Here is a 25012-nt window from a genome sequence, read left to right on the forward strand (position 1 = left end):
GAGCAGCACCGGGAATTGGAGGAACAGCACCTCATATTCCGTTTGGGGAGTCTGCATCCTGGGGGCATGAACATCGAATTCTCCTAATTTTGTTAGTCCTTGCTGTCTCCTCCCCTTCCTCAGCCCCCCTGCTGTCTCCTCCCATCCCCCAGCCTTCGGGCTCCTCCTCATCCTTTACCCATTCTAGTCCCCACCCAGCCCCGCCGCCGATCAGTCTGAAGAAGGGTTTCGGCCCGTAAAACGTTGCCTATTTCCTTCGCTCCATAGATGCTGCTGCACCCGCTGAGTTTCTCCAGCTGTTTTGTGTACCTTCGATTCTCCAGCATCTGCAGTTCCTTCTTAAACACTGTATACTGCCCACCCTGCTGAATGTCCACAATGTTTTCTGTATTTTTGTTGGCAGTTTATGGTCAGACTCACATTCCAATCACCCATTCAACTGGAAAAACTAAAACAAAACACAGACGCTGAAAATCCAAATGGAAACGCAATTCGTCATTCGACAGACAGACAGACAGCGCTGATTTCAGTTGCTGTTTATTTCACTCTTGCCACATTTACATTCCCCCTGGTTTTATTTCCGCGCTCACTGGGCTTTTACAACGTGGAATTTGGGGATTAAATGGGAGCCATTCAGCGCCGACCTGTTGTCCACCGGGTTTCTGCCCCACAGCCCCTGAGCTCCGCTCCTGATGCCGGTCCCGGGACCCGACCCTTTTACACACCCGGAGCGGACCCGGAGCAGATTGTCATCCAGTTTCCATAAAAAATCCAGAAGAAAGGATAAAGTTTCTCCGTGAATTTATTCCCAGTGAAGGTGTGGAGATGGGACTTGGTGTCCGCGTCGTAAAATGAAACTGTCCCAGACTCGTAACTGAGATAAACTCCCACCCTCCTGGGGATGGGACGGATGAGGAGAGGGGATGGAGGGGAGGTGAATGCATCAAACCCGTCATTCAACCGCCGGAGGCTCCAGACTCCAGTCTCCGGGGTCAGCATGACCTCTCCCTTCCTCTCCACAGATTCTGCGGCGACTCCCAGACTCCAGCGCTGACTCCCCGCCACCTCCACCACCCAGTAATGTCTCCCCGATGTGAATCCCTCCGATCCAAGCACACACGCATACTGATTTTGTGTAAACCTCTTCCCGGTGTCAGGGAGAATCTTCCAGTTCCCGGTATGTATCACCCTCTTCTGATCATCAGACACCTCGAGCCGCGGATGCGCTGTTTCCTCATCCAGGGTGACGGAGACTGGGGGGAGAAGCAGAGAATCAGAGAGTCCCCGGGGGTCGGGGGGAGACTCGGGCAGCGCGGCCCCGGGACCGGGGTAGAAGCCGCTCGGACTCAGGTGATGAAGCCGAATAAAGTTATAAAAATAAGAAAATATTAAAATTGGTTTCTGGGCTAGCTTGCAGCTTATATTTAGTGCCAAATTAGGCTTGCCTCAGGTTGCGGTGTGAGAGATAATAAATAACCATATAACATATAACAATTACAGCACGGAAACAGGCCATCTCGACCCTTCTAGTCCGTGCCGAACACGTATTCTCCCCTAGTCCCATATACCTGCGTTCAGACCATAACCCTCCATTCCCTTCCCGTCCATATAACTATCCAATTTATTTTTAAATTATAAAATTGAGGATGGGGTAGGGAGACTGAAAAGTCACGGGAGTCTGACTAATCATCATCTGAATCAATGTCCAATTAGGGTTAGGTAACCAGGATTTTGGTAAACAGAAGTCTTGGCAGTAAAAGGGAAAGTAAATTACAAAGAGATGTCTTTAAAGATGAAATAGTATATACTGCTGGCAAAACAATGTTTTGTATATGTCCTGCTGGTAAAACAATGTTTTTTTTATGTGGAATGTGTGAAATTCGAAGCAATGAGCAAAGGTGTGTGTCGCGTTAAGAACAGTTTGTTCTTTAAAATGCAAATGGACAGACAGGTTATGGTGTGTTCCTTTACGAAACAGGCATGAATGGGGGGCGGAGCTATACTCAAATGATAAAAGGTGTTGGTTGTTATAAATCTTTTGAGCCAAGTTAAAAAAAAGAGACCCATCCCGATTAAAGTGTTAATGAGATTGGAAATGTCAAAATTACAGAGAAAAATAAAATGTATTATTGATTACTGATTCTGAATGAGTTCTTTTGGGAAAATTTGTTTTGATGTGATAACAGAGGTTGTCTTTTAAAATGCAATTGAAGCAAGATTACTGTTTGCAAGCAAACAAAAAGATGTTGAAGCATGTGCTGTGTGAGGGAAATGAAGGTACATGAAAAATTGTCTTATGGCTTACAAAAGGGGGTTTGAGGGAACTCACAATGAGGGATGAAAGGTGAGAAGATAAAGTAGATTGGGGAAGAGAACATATTTGGAGAATTGAATATTCAGGTGGGGAGAGCCTCTTCGGATATAATCGGATTAAAGAATAAGTTCACAGGGAAGTGTTAAGGAACTGGAGATGCTGGAGGATCAAAGGTAGACAAAAGTGCTGGAGAAACTCAGCTGGTGAACAAGATTTACAACTTTTTATTGATACAGGAAAGGCTGCTGTGTCCACCCCCTGGAGAGTGGGGGGAAGCCACCTACAGGCCCTGGGCAATTAACTAATTATGTATGGTCGGCAATTAACCCATGTCTTGCCAGATCTACATTCCCAGGTTGGAGGAGTTTTTGCTGAAAACCAGTGACCAAGGCCATAAAAGCTATACGATGATGGTGCTGGGACAAGAAGAAATTGAGACTGTTGAAAGAAACAACCAAGTGTTGCTAACAACATGAACTGCTGTAAAGATGAAAGATCATCGTCGCTGGATACATTTGATTGACTGTGAACAGTTTGTGGAAACAAGGACGATGGGCTATTGATGCTCCCTTTACTCTGGGGTGGCCCAGCCCACATGGACTGAACTTTCTTCAGAATGGCAAACTTGCGGACTAACACACATTTAAAGGATGGTACACACCTCCTTTTAAACAAGATTGAAGTCAAACATGACAAGCACAGCAAAGATACCCTGACTACAGACAGTAAGAGGTCTGCAAAGGCCAGTTAAATCTACCTGTTTTTGCCACAACCAAGGCACTGGTGTATATTTAGGAAACAGTATATTTGTGACAGGGCATTGTTATGTTGCAAATGCAGTGCCACACAAGAGAAGCATGAACCAGTTACACCAGCACACGGGGAATTCCAAGCGAAGCCGAATAAAGGCTGAGCAATTTTTATGATCCTTTTCCTGTCCTATGGTAGTATCTTAGTGTCACGTCCGGGGGAGGTTGGTGGCCATTTAAAATGTTTGGAGGGATTTGTGGAACGATTGTCCACTATGAATTGATGGTGTTACCAGTGTACTATTAATTTGTCTGATGAGATGCTTATGGTCTTTCGTATGTACTCAGCAAGGACTGTAGTAATTATCAAAATTTTGAGAAAAGGATGGAATGATGAAGCCAAATAAAGTTACAAAAATAAGAAGATATTAAAATTGGTTTCTGGGCTAGCTTACAGCTTATATTTAGTGTCAAATTAGGCTTGCCTCAGGTTGCGGTGTGTGAGATAATAAATACTATAACATTGTCTCCCAAGTGTGACAGAGAGGAAGAGAGAAAGAGCTAGAGTCATCTCTTTGAAGTAAGATGTCGTAAACCAAGTGTCCTATGTTTATGAGGGAGGTGACAAGAGAGAAGCTACTGATCTAAGGGATTGTGACAAAATGCCTTTGATGTGATGCCTTTTCCTGTACCTCTATGTCTAATGTCTGTGAATGTGCTAAGGTGACAAAGAAACACTATATAGTGCGATTTAATTCTGTTGTTCAGAGAAGTGGATGAGGTGAAGTGTCTACATTGGTCACTTGACTTGAGTTCTCCCTCCCTTCCATCGGCCGATAATAAGTAAAGTTTTGAACTGGTCTACCAAACAGTTTGTGTGTTGTCTGTTTATTAAGAAGCGAACCTGGTTTAGTTGTTATAAAAGTAACTTTTTCACAGGCACAGGTGGGCGCACAGCTGAACTTCCCTGACCTCCCGGTGGCTCAGCACTTCAACTCCCCCTCCCATTCCCCATCCGACCTCTCTGTTCTGGGTCTCCTCCATGACCAGAGTGACCAACACCAGAAATTGGAGGAACAGCACCTCATATTCTGCTTGGGGAGTCTGCATCCTGCGGGCATGAACATTGAATTCTCCCAATTTTGTTAGCCCTTGCTGTCACCTCCCCTTCCTCAGCCCTCGGGCTGTCTCCTCCCATCCCTCAGCCATCGGGCTCCTCCTCCTCCTTTTTCCTTTCTTCTCCCCGCCCCCGATCAGTCTGAAGAAGGGTTTCGGCCCGAAACGTTGCATATTTCCTTCGCTCCATAGATGCTGCTGCACCCGCTGAGTTTCTCCAGCATTTTTGTGTACCTTCGATTTTCCAGCATCTGCAGTTCCTTCTTAAACAGCTGAAACCTTGCCCGGGGTTTCACCCCAAACACATCCGGGTAGACGATAGACATCTTTCCCGGAGTTTTTATCCAGGGATGGAGAGGGGAATTTTGTCAGGCGGGGAGGATGGACGAAGAGGACGAGTACGGAGATTGAGGGGGATTGCGAGATTGAGGTGGGAATGGAAGAATGAAGTGGGCTATTCAGATATGGAGGCAGATCGGAGCAAGAGGATATGAGGTGAGTGGTAATTAGAGATTGTTAAAGAGGAGGTAGAGGTGTGGGGTGAAGTCACCATGATCATAGTGAATGGGGGGGAGGCATGAGGGGCCAGATGACCTGCCCCTGTGTCTTTGAGTGGAGAGTGAGAGAGGGAGGGGTGGCTTGGACCATGGGAGGAAGCAGAGGATGAATGACCAGGTGTTGGACAGAATGTGTGGGGACTTGTGGATGTAGGGTCGCTGAAAGAGGGGATTCACGGGTGGAGTTGATGGGTGTGTACAGCTAAGAACACACTGATCTCATTGTGAACCAATATATGAACTTCACTGAGGGACTTGACAATGTTGCGCATGTAAGGCTGGTCCAGAAAGTGAAGGCAGGTGGGATCCAAGGGGAGCTGGTGAAATGGATCCACAATTGGCTTGGTGGTTGGAGGTAGAAGGTAGCGGTGGAAGGATGAGTTTTCTGCTTGGAGGTCTGTGACTGGTGGAGTGCAGCAGAGATCGGTGCTGCAGCAGGGATCTCGAATCAAGAGTGCAGGTTTATCTTGAGAGCAAGGAATTTTAAAGTGGATCTGAGTAGTAAGTTTTCTTTACACTGAGAATGGTTGATATCCGGAACATGCTACAGAGGAGGCGGTGGTGAGATCTAATCATTATATTTGAGGCACTTATCTAGGTGAGGTGCAGAAGAATACCAATGTAATCTGGGCAAATCAATTAGTAAAGCTGGGAAATAGGTGACCATGGACATGATGGGCCAAAGGGTCTGACGCTATAATATAACCATATAACAATTACAGCACGGAAACAGGCCATCTCGGCCCTACAAGTCCGTGCCGAACAACTTTTTTCCCTTAGTCCCACCTGCCTGCACTCATACCATAACCCTCCATTCCCTTCTCATCCATATACCTATCCAATTTATTTTTAAATGATACCAACGAACCTGCCTCCACCACTTCCACTGGAAGCTCATTCCACACCGCAACCACTCTCTGAGTAAAGAAGTTCCCCCTCATGTTACCCCTAAACTTCTGTCCCTTAATTCTGAAGTCATGTCCTCTTGTTTGAATCTTCCCTATTCTCAAAGGGAAAAGCTTGTCCACATCAACTCTGTCTATCCCTCTCATCATTTTAAAGACCTCTATCATCCCCCCTTAATCTTCTGCGCTCCAGAGAACAAAGACCTAACTTATTCAACCTATCTCTGTAACTTAGTTGTTGAAACCCAGGCAACATTCTAGTAAATCTTCTCTGTACTCTCTCTATTTTGTTGACATCCTTCCTATAATTGGGCGACCAAATAATGTACAACCATGGCTCTCAGCTCCAAGAGCACTGAATGACTGAGTTTCCACACCATCTGTGCAGGGAATTCCTTAGGTTCCACAGTCTCTGAGTGCAGTAATGTCTCCTTATCTCTGTCCTGCATGGTGCAGCCCACATTCTGAGAGGGTGCCCATTCTCCAGACCCCACAGACAGGGGAAACATCCTCCCTGCATCCAGCGCACTGAGCCCTGTCAGAACTTTGTGTTTCACTGAAAACTCCTCCAATACACCAAAACTCATGTGTACACAGGCCTAGTCTACTCAATCTCACCCCGCACAGCAAACTCATTGTCCCAGGAACAACTATTGTTAATTTTTGCTGCACTTCCTAGTTGTCAATTCTGTCAATTTATCGGTACACAGGAGCTTAGGAACACAAGAAAACAGGAGCAGGATTAGGATCCGCTTCTCAGGCTTGCCCCTCCATTCAATGTGATCCTGGCTGATCTAAGCTGCCACCAATTCCTCTTCTGTGTGAGTTCCCCATAAGCTTAAATATTCGATCTAAGCAATATTCTACACACCGCATGAGAGGCCGCTCTGGAAGGTTGGATCTCATGGAATCCGGGGTGAACTAGCCGATGGAATACAACATTTACCTGAAGGTCGCGGACAGAGGATGTTGGTAGAGGGTTGTTTTTCAGACTGGAGACAGAGTCCACTGTTGTTCCTTATTTATATACACGATTGGGTGTGTATGTAGGTTGCACGGTTAGTCAGTTTGCAGATGGAACTAAAATTGGTGACATTGTGGAGAGTGAAGAAGGTTATCTGAGAGTAAATGGGATCCCTGTGAACTGGGCCAATGGGCTGAGGAACGGCAGGTGGGATTTATTCATGTGAAGTGAGGTGATGCACTTTGCTGAGACAAACCAGGGCAGGACATTGACAGTAAACGGGGAACTTTATAGAACTGAGAGATCTTGGGCTGCAGGTACACAGTGTCATGGAAGATGGTGGTGGCAGTGACAGGTGAAGAATATATTTGTCACTCATGCTTTCATAGGTCAGGATATTAAATACAGAGTTTGACACAATAAGATTGTTAGCAAATTAGAGAGGGTGCAAAAGGATTTATGATAATTTCATCAGGTCTGAAGGGCTGGGTTATAAGAAGCCGTTGGGCAGGCAGGGACAGTTGTCTTTGGAGCCCATCCGGATGAGACCAAGCGGAGGTTAGGCGATCGTTTCGCCAAACACCTCCGCTCGGTCCGCAAGAACCTACTTGACCTCCTGGTGGCTCAGGACTTCAACCCCTCCCCCGCTCCCACTCCGAATCCGACCTCTCTGTCCTAGGTCTCCTCCATGGCAAGAACAAGCAACACCAGAAATTGGAGGAACAGCACCTCATATTCCGCTTGGGGAGCCTGCATCCTGGGGCATGAACATTGAATTCTCCCAATGCTGTTAGTCCTTGCTGTCTCCTCCCCTTCCTCAGCCCCCCTGCTGTCTCCTCCCATCCCCCAACTTTCGGGCTCCTCCTCCTTTTTCCTTTCTTCTCCCCGCCCCCCCACCCCCGATCAGTCTGAAGAAGGGTTTTGGCCCAAAACGTTGCCCTTTTCCTTCGCTCCATAAATGCTGCTGCACCCGCTGAGTTTCTCCAGCTTTTTTGTGTTTTTATAGACGTGTATAAGATCTATATAAGGTGCACAGATAGGGTGAATAGCCCCAGTATTTCACCCAAAGCAGGAGTGTATGAATGTCTGACTGTGTGATGCTTCCCAGCTGATGCGTTTAGTGGTGGATCCAATTTCCCTTCAGTCCAAAAGACCATTAATGTGTGCATTTTGGTATTGGTTAAATATATCAGAAACAAGAATAATGGAAAAGGTACAAGCTTTACCATGATTGAAGTCATCAGATATTTCTTTGAATGCCGTGTTGAACGAAACAGGGCAATGAAACTTTTCAATCGGCAAGGCTTCATCTACCACCGACAGTGGTTTGGCTTCATCACTAACCCTGCAAATATTGAACAGCTGTTTATAAACTGAGCATTAGAAATGTTTTAAGCTGTTCCACAAAACACTTACAATGTTTCCGTCAAGACAATGTCCTACCTTCGCTTGCGACCAGCTTCCTCCTGAAAGAAATAAAACACAAATCTCAATTGACTGAGATGGACCGTCCTCATCCCGACAGCGGGAATTTCACCAAATTTCTACAACCCTCTGATAATTCCCATTTCCCAACTCTTATCGCCACTGTCATGCAGAGAGAAAGCGGATATTGCCGCAGAGATGTAGAACGATGGGGGAAAGCACAAGGAATGTTCATGAGAATGACGTCTCCTAATCTGAGGAAAGGCATTCTTGCCATAGAAGGAGTACAGAGAAAGTTCACCAGACTGATTCCTGGGATGGCAGGACTTTCATATGAAGAAAGACTGGATAGACTCGGCTTGTACTCGCTAGAATTTAGAAGATTGATGGGGGATCTTATAGAAACGTACAAAATTCTTAAGGGTTTGGACAGGCTAGATGCAGGAAGATTATTCCCGATGTTGGGGAAGTACAGAACTAGGGGTCACAGTTTAAGGATAAGAGGGAAGTCTTTTAGGACTGAGATGAGAAAATCATTTTTTACACAGAGGGTTGCGATTCTGTGGAATTCTCTGCTATAGAAGGTAGTTGAGGCCAGTTCATTGGCTATATTTAAGAGGGAGTTAGATGTGGCCCTTGTGGCGAAAGCGATCAGGGGGTATGGAGAGAAGGCAGGTATGGGATACTGAGTTGGATGATGGGGGATGGCGGTGCAGGCTCGAAGGGCCAAATGGCCTACTCCTGCACCTATTTTCTATGTTTCTATGCCATAACTGAGAGGATGGAACGTAATGAAAAGACTGGGCAGGTTGTGGGATTTCATCTGGAGAAGATGTCAGGACTGATGAGAGGGAATTTAATATTATCGGTGGATTTAAATGTGTGGGGATGAAATAATATCTCAAATTGAAGGGGAGACCAATAATCAAAGTTGAAATGTAACGTGGTCTTCAATAAATACCTAAAGGAATGCAGTCATGAGAACATGGACCTCACTTGCATTGGATGGACTGAAGCCAACAGCAGAGATAAATTTAAATGCAAGCGGTGATAATTGCTCGGTTCTAAGCTTCCCCCCAGTCTAGTTTCAGTAAAAACACTGAATCAAGCACTTGAATCAATTAATTGTATTCTAGCAAAAGCGAGTCACAGATCACAGACTGTACCTATCCCACCGTGGGTTCGATCCCTGCGTCTATCTGTTCAAGCCCTCTAGGCCTCGCACAGACAGAGGCACTCCACAAGGGTACATGGTCCTGAGCGCTCTTCCAGAAGATGGGCCCTGAGCCTCGTGACCAGGGACTTTTATCTGCCCCGCAAACTCGAGGGGCCGAACCACACGGGGTTTGTCTCTTAATCACCCAATTACAAATATCGATTAACCCCATACATAACAGGCATTTCCCTAACCCAATGATACAACAATTCAATACATTGTATTCACAACCGACTTCAAGATGAATCAACTTGGAAACATTTACCCTGATGAACAGAACTCTCAGACAAGGCTCAACACCCCATCCAATCAACACTTAGCAGAGTCAGACTCTGCAACATTATTTACAAGCTATTTGCAAGGTATATAGAAACATACAAACATAGAAATTAGGTGCAGGAGTTGTAGAATAAATAGGAGGGATGATGAGTGGAGCAGAAATCTTGACTGGATAGGATGGGCCAAATGGCCTGTCTATGATGTAGAATGGGATGTCATTCGATTGATCTAAACTCCACATAATACAAACACATCTCTACATTCCCGCCAGACAGTCCTGAGATCCCATCGATTCAGCGGGAGGCCAATTAGTTTCTGAACAACAACAGCTGGAACTGAGGGAACATTTACTGAGTTCCGAATTACTGGTAAATGCAGCATTTATTTCTAAAATGTCACCCACCATTTTGTGAATGTACACTTTCACTTCACCAAACTGTAGTGTAACCCCTCACCTTCAGAAACACCACACTGTCTTTTTGATCCAACTGTTGCTGCAACTTTAAGAGTTCCTCCTGAATGGAATTTAAATTCTCTTGAATCTTTCCAAGATTTGTCTCCATTGTATTTAGAATCTTCTTCTCTTCCTCCCGGATATCTGCCAGTGTGCGCTGCTCTTTCTCAGTGAGAATCTGGTGCAGTTCAGCATACTGGGATGTGATCTTGGACTGAAGGTTGTGTGATTGTTCCTGTGAAATAAAAGGTGAAGAATATTATATAATGCCAAACTGATTGTGTTTCCTCGCGACTTTAACGGTTACATTTGGCCTGTGCATTTTTTATTTACTTTGGCAATTCAATAGTTTGTCTAATGTAGACAAAAATGCTGGAGGAACTCAGCGGGTGAGGCAGCATCTATTGAGAGAAGGAATAGGCGACGTTTCGTGTTGAGACCCTTCTTCAGACTTCCAATGCATTTAGACAGTTTGTCTAAAAGTTTCTGAAATGTCGTGAGGATAATGTTATAACCCATCAATCCTCTACCCCAATACAATTCTCTGCTGCCTGTTCCTTTCACGTGCCCATTTATTCCCATTTATCCGCCCAACACACACTTTCCCAGGGATCATAACAGTCACCGATTGACCATTGAACCAGTGTGTATTGGTGACGTGGAAGGAATCCGACGCGGTCACAGGTATAAGGCGTGATCCACACAGGCAGCACCCGAGGTCAGGATTGAACCCGCTCACCAGAACTAGGCGACAGCTGCACTACTTGTGTCACTGCGCCGCCCTATTATTACACGCGTCACAGGGATTAAATCTACACAAGATCAGGAAATCGAAACTTAAAAGCCTCACCAGAACTCCAGAAATCTTCTGTTTCTGTTGCTGCTCCAATCGCTGGATCCCTGATTGCTTTTTAGTGAGAGACTGGATGGAAGATTTCGCCTGATCCTGGGATTGTGATTGAAAATCAGAGAATAAAAGTGTTATAAAGATTATAAAGATGGATTTAAACAATGATGCGATCAAAATCGGCTTGCCTTTACCTTGTAGGTTTCAACAGCTTCATCCACCAGCATGAAGCGGTGATCTCTGTGTTCCCGCCCAGCTGCACAAACCAGGCAGATCAGCTTCTTGTCCGTTTCACAAAACAGCTTCAGTTCTTCCTGATGTTCCTCGCACTGAAGTTTATTTTCCTTCTCTGTCCGATTCAGGCTCAGTGTTCGAGCTTTCTCAGACAGTCTCGCCAAGGCCCGACTAACCCTGAGGGTGCGATCTGTAAACTCCTCTCTACACTCCGGGCAGGAGTTTTTCCCCTCCCTGTCCCAACTCTGTGTGATACAGGAGCGGCAGAAGTTGTGCCCACACTCCAGTGACACCGGATCGGTGAAGAATTCCAGGCAGACGGGACAAACTGCCTCCTCTGTTAAACACTCAACCTGCTCTTTCGAAGCCATTTTAACATTTGATTTTAACCATCCACTTCCTGGTTTAAAACGCATTCCCAATCGCTGAAACTGCTGACACTGCTCACGCTGCCCCCTCGGGGAATGAATGTAATTCGGCTGCAAGTGTTCAGTGTGAAGATGCAGAAACATGGAACTGCAGATGCTGCTTCACAACAAAAAGGCACAAAGTGCTGGATTAACTCAGCGGGTCAAGTAGCACCTCTGGAGAACATGGACAGGTGATGTTTCGGGTCAGGACCCTTCTTCAGACTGATTGTAGGGGTGGTGGGTGGGAGATGGAAGAACGATGGAAGGAAGGGGGCAGGACAAAGCCTGGTTGGTAATAGGTTGACACAGTTGAGGGGGGAGTTGATGGGCAGACGGTTGGACAAAGTCCAGAGATGAAAGACAGAAAGTGTGTGACAAAATGATCGAGGACTTGCTAATTGTGTCCTGATCTTCAAACACTCTTCTCATCAGACGGCCAAATGTTGTGCAGGTGCACTGAAGCCGCCTGTGAATTTCACCATCAATGTCTGCCTTCCTCTGGGAAGAGGAGCGCCGGCCACAGGACCCGAGGGTCACCCTCGTTACGCCGCGGCTGCTGCTGAACCCGGGTTCAATGCGGTTTCGGGCGCGAAGTGGCGGCGGTACTATCAATGAAAGGGGCGGGCCCAGATGAGGGGAGGCGGAGCTCAGCCCCGTCAATCACAGCCCTGACCAGGAAGCCGATGTCATTTGTAATCAGCTTCGGGTAAATGTCATTCCCATAAACTAAATACATCCGTGTTTCCTATCGTGAATTGTTCATTATATTAGGCTGCACAATAATATTCGTTCTATAGCAAACACTGTTATTTTATTTATCAGTCTCATGTGCAAACTTGAATTCAACTCAATGATTCAATAATACTCTATTGTCACATGTATCAAGGGACGGTGGAATTCTGTGTTTTTGCATGTGATCCGGTAAAATACACGTTTCTGGCGCCGACAAAGTTGCGAGAAGTTCAGTGAATTCAGCGTTATTTCCCTCTCTTGAATTATTTTTTCCAATTTCATTCTCTGCTGCCATTTACACATCCTCAGTGAGACCTATACTGTCCTCGTCCGATCAGTCTTTTTTCACACAGAGTGGTGAATCTCTGGAATTCTCTCCCACAGAAGGTAGTTGAGGCCAGTTCATTGGCTATATTTAAGTGGCCCTTGTGGTTAAGGGGATCAGGGGGTATGGAGAGAAGGCAGGTACAGGATACTGAGTTGGATGATCAGCCATGATCATATTGAATGGCGGTGCAGGCTCGAAGGGCCGAATGGCCTACTCCTGCACCTATTTTCTATATTTCTATGTTTCGATGATCAACATCAACACCAATTCACTCACTCTGGTACACCGGACTCGTAATTCTTCTAAGTTTGAGACATGCCAAACTTCCTCGGGCTTCTGAGGAAGTAGAGGCGTTTAGATGTAAAGGAGGCCACATCGAGAGAACCGAGTGCCATAGAAGAGGAGGGAGGAGATGCAAGTGAATCTCTGCCTCCCATGAAAGGGCTGTTTGTGTTCCTGAATGGTGGTGAGTGTTGAGGTGTAGGGACAGAGTGGCGCCTCCCCTGGTGGGTTGTAGGGGAAAGCGCCTGCGGATAGGATGATGGGGTGAAAGATGAAGACCAGGGATCTCTACGCTTATTCTCTCTGGAGGGGAGGGAGGTGAGATCTGACGTGCAGATAGTGGTGGAGATACAAGTGAGGGCACCATCAATAGCAGTGGAGCTGAAGCCCTGTTTCCTGAAGAAAGAGGACGCCTCCGATGTCTTGTAGTGGAAGACCTCTCGCTGTTCCCCCTCTGTGATCCCGAACCAGTCTGAAGAAAGGTCTCGACCTGAAACGTCACCCATTCCTTCTCTCCATAGATGCTGCCTGTCCCACTGAGTTACTCCAGCTTTTTGTATCTATCCCTGGTTTAAACCAGCATCTGCATTTCCTTCCTACACACCTCATCTAGAGCACTGATGGGGCAGAGACGGAGGAACTGAGATAAGGGGATAGCATCCTCACAGGAGGCTGGGCTGGAGGAGGCACAGTCTGGGTAGCTGTTCGAGTCAGTGCGTTTGTGGTCAATGTCCCGAAGAGAGTGGTGAGTATAGGAGCAGGGAGGTTCTACTACAGTTGTACAGGGTCTTGGTGAGACCACACCTGGAGTATTGCGTACAGTTTTGGTCTCCTAATCTGAGGAAAGACATTCTTGCCATAGAGGGAGTACAGAGAAGGTTCACCAGACTGATTCCTGGGATTGCAGGACTTTCATATGAAGTAAGACTGGATAGACTTGGCTTGTAACTGAATCAAGGGATATGGGGAGAAAGCAGGAACAGGGGACTGAATTCGGATGATCAGCGGTTAATATGGGCAGAATGGCCTACTCCTGGACCTAATTTCTATGTTTCTTTCTATGGTAACATTTTGGAGAGTGAATCCATTTGTCTGGGATGGAACAAGATGTTTATGAACTGGGCCAATGTGTGGATTAAAGGCTGGTTTATCTAACTCGGGCAAATGTGATGCAAGTTGGAAAAACAGGTCAGGGCACATTATACACATTAAAACGTTACGCCCTGTGTTATTTTTAGCAGACTAGAGAGACATTGGAATGCAGACATACAGCTCCATGACAATTGCACCAGGGATGGGCAGGGTGGTGACGAAAGTGTTTGACACATTTGCTGGGTCCGTGAGGGTATGAAGTACAGGATTTGATACAACTGTACAAGCCACTAGTAAGATGCACACCTCCAGATTCAGGGACAGTTTCTTCCCAGCTGTTGTCAGGCAACTGAATCATCCTCCCACAACCAGAGAGCTGAACCACTATCTACCTCATTGGTAGATCTGCATCACACAACAGCCTGTCTGTCTTTTCGTCTTTTTTTTTTTGTTATTTTCAGTGTGTTTCAAAATTGTGGGTGAATCTTCTCTGGTGTGTTTTATGTGGGGGGGGTGGGGGAGGGGTCGGGGAAAACTTATTTTCAATCTCTTACCTTGTCGGAGATGCGATTGTTTTCCGGATCATATCTCCGGTCGCTCTGCGGCCTAACATCATGGAGCTGGCGGCCTTGCTTATGATTATGATTATGATACACTGTAATGGATCGATTGTAATCATGCATTGTCTTTACGCTGTCTGGAGTGCACGCAACTAAAGCTTTTCACTACCAGATTTTTAAACCAAGCTCTAAAGTCCATGCAGTTTGGGGTTTATTTCATTTGAACACTGAAAGCACTTGGCAACAAATTCGAATAAACACATCTTATCTATTAGGTTATTGTGCATTTTACTGGTTGTGCGAATTATCCAAATTCAACAAAGAGGGGTTAATCTGTTAATGTATCAATTCGTCATGTTTAGGGGGTCTTTAACCTCAAAGAGGATCCGCTCATAGCTTCCACAAATGCTTCTTGGTCAATTAAATTCTACCAGAAGTTCACTTCTCGCTCCTGCATTGAGGGTCTCTCCACTATTCCACCTCATGCATGTGCCGCATCTGCAGACTCTTGTGTCCCAGTGAATTCTGGACATCAACAACGATGAACCAAGCATTATAAATTATTACATTAAACAAATCGCATGCTTGTAGAACTTCAAAATAGCAGAATATGGTTTAAAAATATGCAGCACGTCAAGAATGTTAGCACAAATTTCATGCATGTTCAGTTCAGTTCAGTTCGCTGCAGTGCCGCTTTCAGCTGATGCCGAGCTGTTTAAATGTTTAAGAAAGAACTGCAGATGCTGGAAAAATCGAAGGTAGACAAAAATGCTGGAGAAACTCAGCGGGTGAGCAGCATTTATGAAGCGAAGGAATAGGTAACGTTTCGGGTCGAGACCATTCTTCAGGCTGCCCCACCCGCTGAGTTTCTCCAGCATTTGTGTCTACCTCCGAGCTGTCTAAATGCTTGCGCGGCGCAGGGTCCCCACCCGTTGCTAAAAATCGATACTGCGGAATCGGCCGATATGCCCGTGGGGATGGTGAATCTGGGGCAGAGAGAATGAACAGATTGCGATGCTGGAGGCCGGCATCGACGTGGGAGCAGCGGCGGCGACTGAGACACAATCCGGCATGACGACAGATAAATAGATGCACCCACATTATTGTCATCCTGTGCGGATCCAACAAGGAATTTTACTTTTTTCGTCACCACTGTTGGCTGTGGCAAATTCCAGGAACAATTTGGATCGTTTCTTAATCTTCTCGGTTATGGACAATGAGCGAAACCAGGGCTCGCTGTGTTGTGTTGTGTTGTACAGGCTCCGGCAGCAGGAGGTGGCATCTGCATTTTCTCTGCTGTGAGAGATTTGAGGTGATTGATTGCCTCCGTCAGGTAGAACTCCTCCTGATGCAGTGTTGTGAATGTGAAACAGACCACGTAGTCTGTTACTGGACCCATCAACACTTCATGCAACTCTCTCCTTGATTTCACAACAGGTATGTCTTTCATTATCCTGAGGTAAATTCCCACAACCATCATCTCCCATTCCTTGTCATCCAGCCATGCGGTCAGTGCTTAATGTTCAAATGGTGACTGCTCCCTGTTCTTCAATATGTCCGTCAGCAACCCTTCCTCCTTCCCACTGCCCTGAATGGACGGCAAAACTCTGGCTAAGGTCCTTTGGAAAACCAGTTTGTACTTCAGACACATCTCTCGGAATTGAAGGATCCTGTCCCCGATCTCGGGAAATTGAACTGCAACACTGTCTTTCATCAGTTCATTGCACCTCAACACGGCCTCACTGAGCTGTTCCAGGACACACTGGCAGCGATTGACCAGTCCCATGCTGATCTCACTCGCCAGCTGTGCAGCTTTGGTGTCCAGTTTATTGAGAGGATTTGTCAGACAGTGTAGGGCAATGAATGCTCTCCACCTGAGCCCAGGAGTTTTGGAAGTGTTGCGTAGATACTAATGGCATCTTGAAAGGTGGTGGGAAAGCTTCAACGAGAAGTCTCCGTAATAGGTGCAGCTAAATATCTTGGTATCAGACTTTTGATCTTCTGTCATTTCTAGGGAGGCCGCTCCCTCAATCGCAATCGTAGGGAGAATATTAATCATTACCTCCATGTTGCCCTGAATATCCTGTATGTTCTCAGCTGAAGAAGTCATTTGATAAAACACAAAGAAGGCCTGGGCCCCATACTGCTATAATGACATGGGTGGCTGAGCCCTCATCAAACACACTCGGGTAGGTAATATTCTGTCTTCCTAATTGACTCATCGTCAGTTGTTCAAACCTGGTTGTGGTTTTATACTGAAGGGTAACTCGTGCTTGTTGCTTTGATTCCTTCATGTCTCTGAGATATTTTGCCGACCCTTTCACCTTCACTAACCCACCCAGGAAACTTGCTTTCAGTGATACTGACACATTGAGGGCAGCGGCTTTCTTCTCCATGGAGTCTGATGCAATGATGTGAATCTCAGTGCTGGGCTGGTAATGACGGTCAAGGTTGTTCTGCAGTGTCTGAAAGTCCAACAGGGTGATGCCTACAGAATTTAATAAAATGATCAACACTGTAAACTTGAGGGAAGCCTGAATATTGTCCAGGACCTGCTGAGGCTGGCACCTCACCTGTGATCTCTGCCTGGCCCCCTAGCTCTCTCCTCCCTGGTCTCCCATTGTCATTTGCAAAACATCAACATGCCATTAGATCTATCCATTGTTAGACACACTGAGACATTCTCTCTCATAATAAAATTACCTGGAATTTTACTACCAGAATAACTAATTTTTACAGCCAGGTACATCTCATAGTGAATACGGACCACTTCTATTTATTTCTAACTCCATAAACAGTTTTTAGTTTAATGGGCCCTAATCTTTTATCTGGTTACGCTCCTGACCTTAATCTATATACTATTAAAACTGAGTGTGTGTGTGTGTTTGTGGGTGTATGTCAGATTCGGCCTTTGATTCCTTCGTCCGCCAAAACCACACGCTGAAACTCCGTGATTTTTTTCCATTTCGCTAGCTAATTCACTTTTACATTCACTCATGCACTCCTCAAAACATTTGGGCATTTTTACGTACACATTTTAAAATAAAATCCTCCCCCCCCCCACCTCACTCATTTTGTCGTCTCCTGCTGGCCAGTGACCATCACGGCTGCTGTCACCCAGCTCTGCTCGAAAAACGCCAACATTTTTCCCAACCGCTGGTGCTCGGCCCGGCTCTGTCACGCTACCTCAAGCCAAACTTCGGATGTTCAATCGTAGGGAGAATATTAATCAAAGCAGTGGGGGAACAGCCAGCGTGACAGAGCCGGCGTGTCAGAAGCGCCGAGGATGTGAGGCCTCACAGTCTCTGATGGGGCCGCTTTCACAGACTTTACCGTCAGCGGCAGGGACAACTTCGGAGTGGCTCCGTTAATGCATTCATTCCACAGTGAGTTCAGTTCAGTAACAACACTCCCCCTCCCTCCCCCCCCTCCCCCATCATTCCTTGCATGATTTTACATATTTGGCTAATAAAATAATTACAATTACAATTCCTATCATACGATCTCCTATATCCAACCTTCATTACACTTTGATGTCCTGGGTCCAAGTGGAATGAGTGTTGTTACCTTTCCGCTTCATGGGAACACTTTGTCCTGAATGACTCTCACTAACCTGCAAGTAGCTGTTCCCCAGTCTACTTTATGCCAGGTGATGCCTATATATTGGTTCAGAGAGTCATAGAGCCAGAATAACTTGGCCTGACCAACGTACCCCACCCAAGCTAGTCCCGGTTGAGGCACATAACACACTATGTGCTATTCATGTACCTTCGAAAGTATATTTTAAATGCTGTTGTAGCTACCTCTTCTGGCAGCTCCTTCCATGCACCCACCACCCTTTGAATGAAAAAGATGCCCCTCAAGTTCCTATTAAATCTTACCCCCTCACACGTTAAACTTATGTTCTCTGGTTCTTCATTCTCCTACTTTGCGTCTATGCATTCATCCTATCTCCTGATGATTTTATACTCGTCTATAAGATTACCCCTCAGACGCATAGCCTGCCCAACCTCTCTCCATAGCTCAGGCCCTCAGGTCCTGGCAACAATGTCGTAAATGTTCTCTGCACTCTTTCCAGCTTAATGACATCCTTCCTGTAGCAGGGTGACCAAAGCTGAACACTATACTCCAAATATGGTCTAACCAACATATTGTACAACTGCAACAACATCGCAACTCCTATACTCAATACCTTGATTGATGAAAATGAATGCACCATAGCCCTCTTGACCACCTTGATGGCTGTTTCAGGGAACTATGTACTGTTAGACCTCCACTCTTCAACACTCCAAAGGGTTCTCCCATTAACTGTGTAGATTCTGCCCTGGTTTGACTTCCCAAAGCAACAAGTCGCAACAATATAAAAATCAGTCTTATTGTTTCACTTAATTCCCACACCATGCTTATCCCATTGCAAAACGGCACTGAAACAGAGTTGTGGTCATCAACGTGAGATTGGTCACCTGAACCCATGGCTCTGCATTGACCACGTCTGATTCATGTAATAACATTCCAGTACCTGGGATCAGACTATCTGATCGGCAATCGTACAGCATTCCCAACTCGAAAGGGCGACCCAGAGCGGACAGTTGCAAGAGATCACTCATCACTAAACCTGATGTGGAGACTCAGGAAATGTCAGTGATCTGAAACAGAAAAAGGAATAAAACATGACCAGCTGAATCCAGTCAGCACACTCTGGAGATGGATATCTGAAAGACAGTTCACAATCAATAAAACCTCACCCTTATTAGTTCACTAAATCCTCTGTGACTGCAGATCTTTGGTTAGGCCGCATTTGGAGAATTGGATACAGTTCTGGTCGTGCCAATACAGGAATCGTAGGGATGCTTTAGGGAAGGTGCAGAGAAGGAGAGAAGGTTTACCAGAATAATAGACACAGAAAACTGGAGTAACTCAGCGGTTCTGACAGCATCTCAGGAGAAAAGGAATAGGTGATGTTTCAGGTCCTTCTTCAGACTGAGAGTCAGGGGAAAGAGAAACTAGAAATATAGACAATGATATAGAACAAATGAATGAAAGATATGCAAAAAAGTAAAGGAAACAGGCCATTGTTAGCTGTGGGCCAGATGAAAATGAGTTACAGACGAATTCCCACCCAAACCACCTCCCCAGGTACCTTCCCCTGCAACCGCAGGAAATGAAACACCTGCCCCGATAGCTCCTCCCTCGACTCTGTCCAGGGACCCTGAGAGTCAGGCTGCATTTGGAGAACTGTGAGCAAATTTGGGCCCCATATCTGAGAAAGGATGGTTTACAAGAAGTATTCCAGGAATGTGGGTTAGAATATGATGAGCATTTGACAGCAATGGGCCTCTACTCGCTGGAGTTTAGAAGTTTGAAGGGGGACCTCATTGAAACATACAGAATAATGAAAGGCATAGGTAGAGTGGATGTGGAAAGGATTGGTGGGAGAGTCTCGACCAGACGTCAAAGCCTCAGAGTTAAAGGGTGCACTTTTAGAAAGGAGATGAGGAGGAACTTCTTTAGTCAGGGGGTAGTTAATCTGTGGAACTCATAGCCACGAAGGGCTGTGGAGGCCAAGTCAGATATTTTTATGACAGAGATAGACAAACTCTTGATTAGAACGAGTGTCAAGGGTGATGGGAACGCACGAAAATTGGGTTAGGAGGCAGTGATCTACCATGACTCAATGGCCGAATGGCCTAATTCTACTATAACTTGTGAACTTGTTGTTCCAAAACTACATGTTCCCCTCACACAAAACATCTGAACCTCCCTGGCCAGGTTCCCATTTCAGTCACAGAATCGAAACTCACCAGATTCCTCTTACCCAAGTGCATGATGAAACACTTCCCCATATTAAATTCCATTTGTCCATCTACTCACTCAGTCTCTCTGTATCCTTTGGAGAGTTAATACATCCTCATTGCCACATGACCTCCGTACTATGGTCTGAAGTTCGCTCACCACACAATAGGAAAGGTATGATCCATGGCGACATTGCAGAGGAGATATGCTGGGACATTATGTGGGTGTTGTCTGAGAGTTATGAAGAGAGACTGCAGAGAGTTTGTGGGGTGAATTGATGAGCAAAATTAGGAGGTGCAGAGATTGGATAGAAAGTGAAGTGATCTGCAGTGGTCAGCACGGAACATTGGATGCCACAGCCCTCCGGACGGCTGTTACGGGGAGGAGACAATCTCCCACCTCGTCACAGAGAGTGATTTCAGATCCTGATGCAAGGCCACCTTGTCACAGTTCATCCCTAACAGACCCATAACAGAGGACTTTCTGATTCATGGGATGTACCCAATGACACATTGACGTGCTGCTGGAAAATCATCAACTCGGTGAAAGACATTCTTGGTGAGGTGAGGTCAACGGCAAGGCTCTGTAGGGGAGGACCTGTCCGCTGTGGGGCATGGGGGTGGAGGGGGAATGCAAATACCCCTACCCCTACAGAAATTACTGTATACAGTTTTGCACAATTTCTGTTCTGTATATATTAATTATTCGGAATAAAGTTTATATTTTAAATAAAGAAAATCACCCGCCCACTAAAGTCTGCAGGCTTGAAACTCTTGTAACTCCATTCCACCTGCTGCTCTGGGCTCCCGAGTGTGTCCACAGGACTCTCGTGTTTGCCCGAGACATCTGCATGGGTAAATTAACACGTCCCCCACCCAGGAGCCTGTTGTTCAGCAGGAAACCTCCATCCGAAGCAACATGACCGAGATCAAAGCAGGCCCGTGTTATAACTGGTAGCTTTTTGGAATGGCAAAAGCACCATAAAATCAGCTGAAGCAAAATATACAAGGTAGACACCATGGAACTGCTGATGATGTAACATTTTAAAAAAAAGGCACAAGAGTGCTGGAGTAACTAAGCACGTCAGCCAGTATCTCTGAAGAGCATAAATAGATGATGTTTGGGGTCAGGTTCCTTCTTCAAACTAAATGTAACACATATCCTCGGTGTTCACAGCCCTGCTATTTGCTGCTACAAAACACAACACACCTTCAATGTCTATTTTATGTTCAGAAATGTGCAGGTAATTATGGTGCAATGTTCTGATCACGTTGTCACTGTGTGGAATGACTACACTATAGTGCACTATCAGTGCTGTGGTCAGGATGAACCCCTGCCTTTAGCACTCAGAAAATCAACACATACATAGCTGGATACACACCCTGATATACTATGAGCAGAACACAAAATGCTTTTGCTCAAGATTCCCACAAATTTAATTTCTTGAGTCTGGGGCGTGCATCTGTTTCACTCACCGCTCAACGAAGCGACCGTCCGCAGTTGTAAGGGGATTGCAGCGTTGACGACGGGACGAATGGTCTCGCTGGGCACAGTCAGTGCTGAGTACAGAGCCAGAACCTCTGGAATGACCACAAGCCTTGCACTGGGTGCTCTGATGTACCGAGATGCCTGGAGCAAATACTAGAGTTGACTCCAATGCCAGCGGCGATATCAGCAAAGAAAGGATTTTCTGAACTTGTTAAAAGGTTATAGTGGGTTCCACGTCCTAGACTGGAATGGAGAAGGGCAATTATTTTTGCAGTTCCAGTCTTAGTTTTCCTAGAAACACAGAAAAACTGGTCACGAGCATCAGACCACAAAAGTGCCAAATGAGGACAGTTTGTGTGATGTACAGTGGGAGATACAGCAAGCTAATGGCAGAGTTGTGTGGGCACAGTTACCCTTCACAGCTTGGCTCATTACGTTTCTGTATTAAATGGAAAGATGTTTGGGAGACCTGCAGGGTAAGTTTCTTTTTTAAACACAAGAGGGTGGTGGGAGCCTGGAATGTGCTGGCAGGGCTGGTAGTAGAGGCAGATACGACAGTGGTATTTAAGAAGCTTTTCGATTGGCACATGGATATGCAGGAAATGGAGGGATATGAATCTTATGCAGTTTAACCTGGAATCGTGTTCAACAAGGACATTGTGGGTCAAAGGGCAAGTTCCTCTGCTGTATGTGCTATTAGAAGCGGTTATTTTCCCGATGCCGACTCAACAGATGCTGATCACTCTGCGGACCGACTGTGGATCCGATCAAAAGACGGCAGCATCATCCATGTGCAGGGAGGTTTTGACCCGAGTGCCCCCACTGGCAGTGCCAGTAATGATATGCTCTAGTCTTTCCCGATGGTTTGGCAAATGGATCTATACAGCACACAAACAAGAAAGACAATAGACGCAGGAGTAGGCCATTCGGCCCTTCGAGCCAGCACCGCCATTCAATGTGATCATGGCTGATCATCCCCAATCAGTACCCTGTTCCTGCCTTCTCCCCATATCCCCTGACTCCGCTATTTTTAAGAGCCCTATCTAGCTCTCTCTTGAAAGCACTAGAGAACCCGCCTCCACTGCCCTCTGAGGCAGAGAGTTTCACAGACTCACCACTCTCTGTGAGAAAAAGATGTGAGAGTGGGCTACTATGCCTGACTCCAGATATGATAGGAAAGCTATCCATCAGTGTAGAGCAGTTGGATCTCGTTCCTGATCCCCTGCACAACCCCCAAATTGGAGAGGATGTCCATCATGTGCTTCTGCAAAATCGTGACGAAAGCCATCTCCTGGTCCCAGCTGACCAGGCAGGGTTGGGGTTCCTCTGTCCTCCTCTGTCCCGCATAATAGTCAATAATGTATCCTTTTGAGCAAATTCAGCGCCTGAGAAACGCGATAATTCCAGCACAGGTTTGGATCAGGTGAATCACCTGTCCAGGAACGGCAACTTGACCCGCTTTGCACTTGGCGCCGCTTTCCTATAGTCTATCTTCTTGTAATCACCATGACTTTGTGCTATCTTTTTTTTTGCCTCCCGCTCACACGAGTCGCTGCGCTTCGCGGTCACCCGACTAGCACAGAAAATTTCAGCTCAAAAATCAGCCGTTTTCCATGTTTTTAACGGGTGGGAAAGTGCGTGTTTCCCCATTCACTAACATGTACCAAACTGGAGATGTCCTCCAGTTAAAATTTTAGGGGACAGCGCCGGGGCGATCTATTTTCTATTTGACCTTTCCGACACCATCATCCCATGGTAATCAATAGCCCAATCCCTAACACTTGTGTACGTGGCGGGGTTTTGCAGCTTGGAAGGTCGATCCGACCAAAGATTGGTCCTCTATAATCACTGGATCCGACCAACTAACCGCAGTCACGTGTGGGCGGGGCTGCAACGGCCGCTCCGTCCCACCCTCGTCACGTGATGGGGCTTCAACCAAAGATTATGGAGCGGAGCTTCGCTGTGATCTTTGGCTTCAACGGCCCCACTCCCCTCCTCCCGCTCGCCACGTGAAGGGGGGGGGACAGCGAGGGAGTTCACTCCGGCCAACCCCAGTCACGTGATGGGCGGGGCTGTAACGGCCCCACCCCCCTCCTCCCCCACGCCACGTGACGGACAGCGAGGGAGGTCGCACAGACCAGCCAACCCCAGTCACGTGATGGGCGGGGCTGCAACGGCCGCGCCGCGAGCTGCAAGTGGCCAACGGTCACCGCCAAAGATACGGGCGCGGGAGCGAGCGTTGACAGTTGGTCGGGCGCGGGAACGAGCGTTGACGGTTGGTCTGGGCCGGGAGCGAGCGTTGACAGTTGGTCGGGCGCCGGGAGCGAGCGTTGACAGTTGGTCGGGCGCGGGGAGCGAGCGTTGACGGTTGGTCTGGGCCGGGAGCGAGCGTTGACGGTTGGTCGGGCGCCGGGAGCGAGCGTTGACAGTTGGTCGGGCGCCGGGAGCGAGCGTTGACAGTTGGTCGGGCGCGGGAGCGAGCGTTGACGGTTGGTCTGGGCCGGGAACGCGCTGGTCTGGGCCGCCCGGGAGCGAGCGTTGACAGTCGGGGTTCGTTAATGAGCGGGAGGGTCAACATCTGGACGGCCGAGCGACGACAGTTGAGTTTGGGGGGGGGGTTAACGGACATTGATTGAATGTAAATGTACGGGTGAGAAGGGCCGGCAACAGTTCGCCCGTGCGGTAGATGGGCGTGAGGGTGTGAGCGAACGGGCGTCGATAGTTGAGCGAACGGGCGTCGATAGTTGGGTCGGCGGGAGGTTAACGGTCGAAAGCTGGAGCGAGCAACTTGCGGCAGTCACCTTCACCCCCTTCCCCCCCCATCATTGGCTGCTGCTGCCGCCACCGGCGTCCCGTCAAGTGGGGCGGCCGTTGCGAACAAAGTCCCCGTCACATGTTGAGAGAGGGTTGAGTTGTGGACAGTGTGAGTGAGAGGCCGCGCGGGAGCGCGGTGACTGTTGGTTCACGTGACGAGGGTGAGAGGAAGCGGGCGTTGCTGTTCCCCCCGCCCATCACGTGACGAGGGTGGTGCGGGTCGGCCGTTGATGTTCCCGCCCATCACGTGACTGGGGTTGGTTGGTCGAAGCGACCTCCCTTGCTGTCCCCCCGTCACGTGGCGAGCTGAATGAGGGGGTGGGGCCGTTGAAGCCAAAGATCATAGGTTGAAGACCCATCACGTGGCGAGGTTGGGTCGGACGTCACGTACCAAATGCGGCGGCACCAGCGCTGTCCCCCATCACGTGGCCCCGGGAGCGGCCGTTGATGCCT

General features: G+C 47.2%; 2 pseudogenes; both read right to left on the reverse strand.

The window, feature by feature from the left end:
• Positions 1-526: 526 nt before the first annotated feature.
• Positions 527-11706, reverse strand: LOC129693348 (E3 ubiquitin-protein ligase TRIM39-like; annotated as a pseudogene).
• Positions 11707-12195: 489 nt separating this feature from the next.
• LOC129693350 (neoverrucotoxin subunit alpha-like) lies at positions 12196-22940 on the reverse strand (annotated as a pseudogene).
• Positions 22941-25012: the final 2072 nt, after the last annotated feature.

Source organism: Leucoraja erinacea, unplaced genomic scaffold (assembly GCF_028641065.1).
Source record: "Leucoraja erinacea ecotype New England unplaced genomic scaffold, Leri_hhj_1 Leri_266S, whole genome shotgun sequence".
In the NCBI taxonomy this organism is placed as follows: domain Eukaryota; kingdom Metazoa; phylum Chordata; class Chondrichthyes; order Rajiformes; family Rajidae; genus Leucoraja; species Leucoraja erinaceus.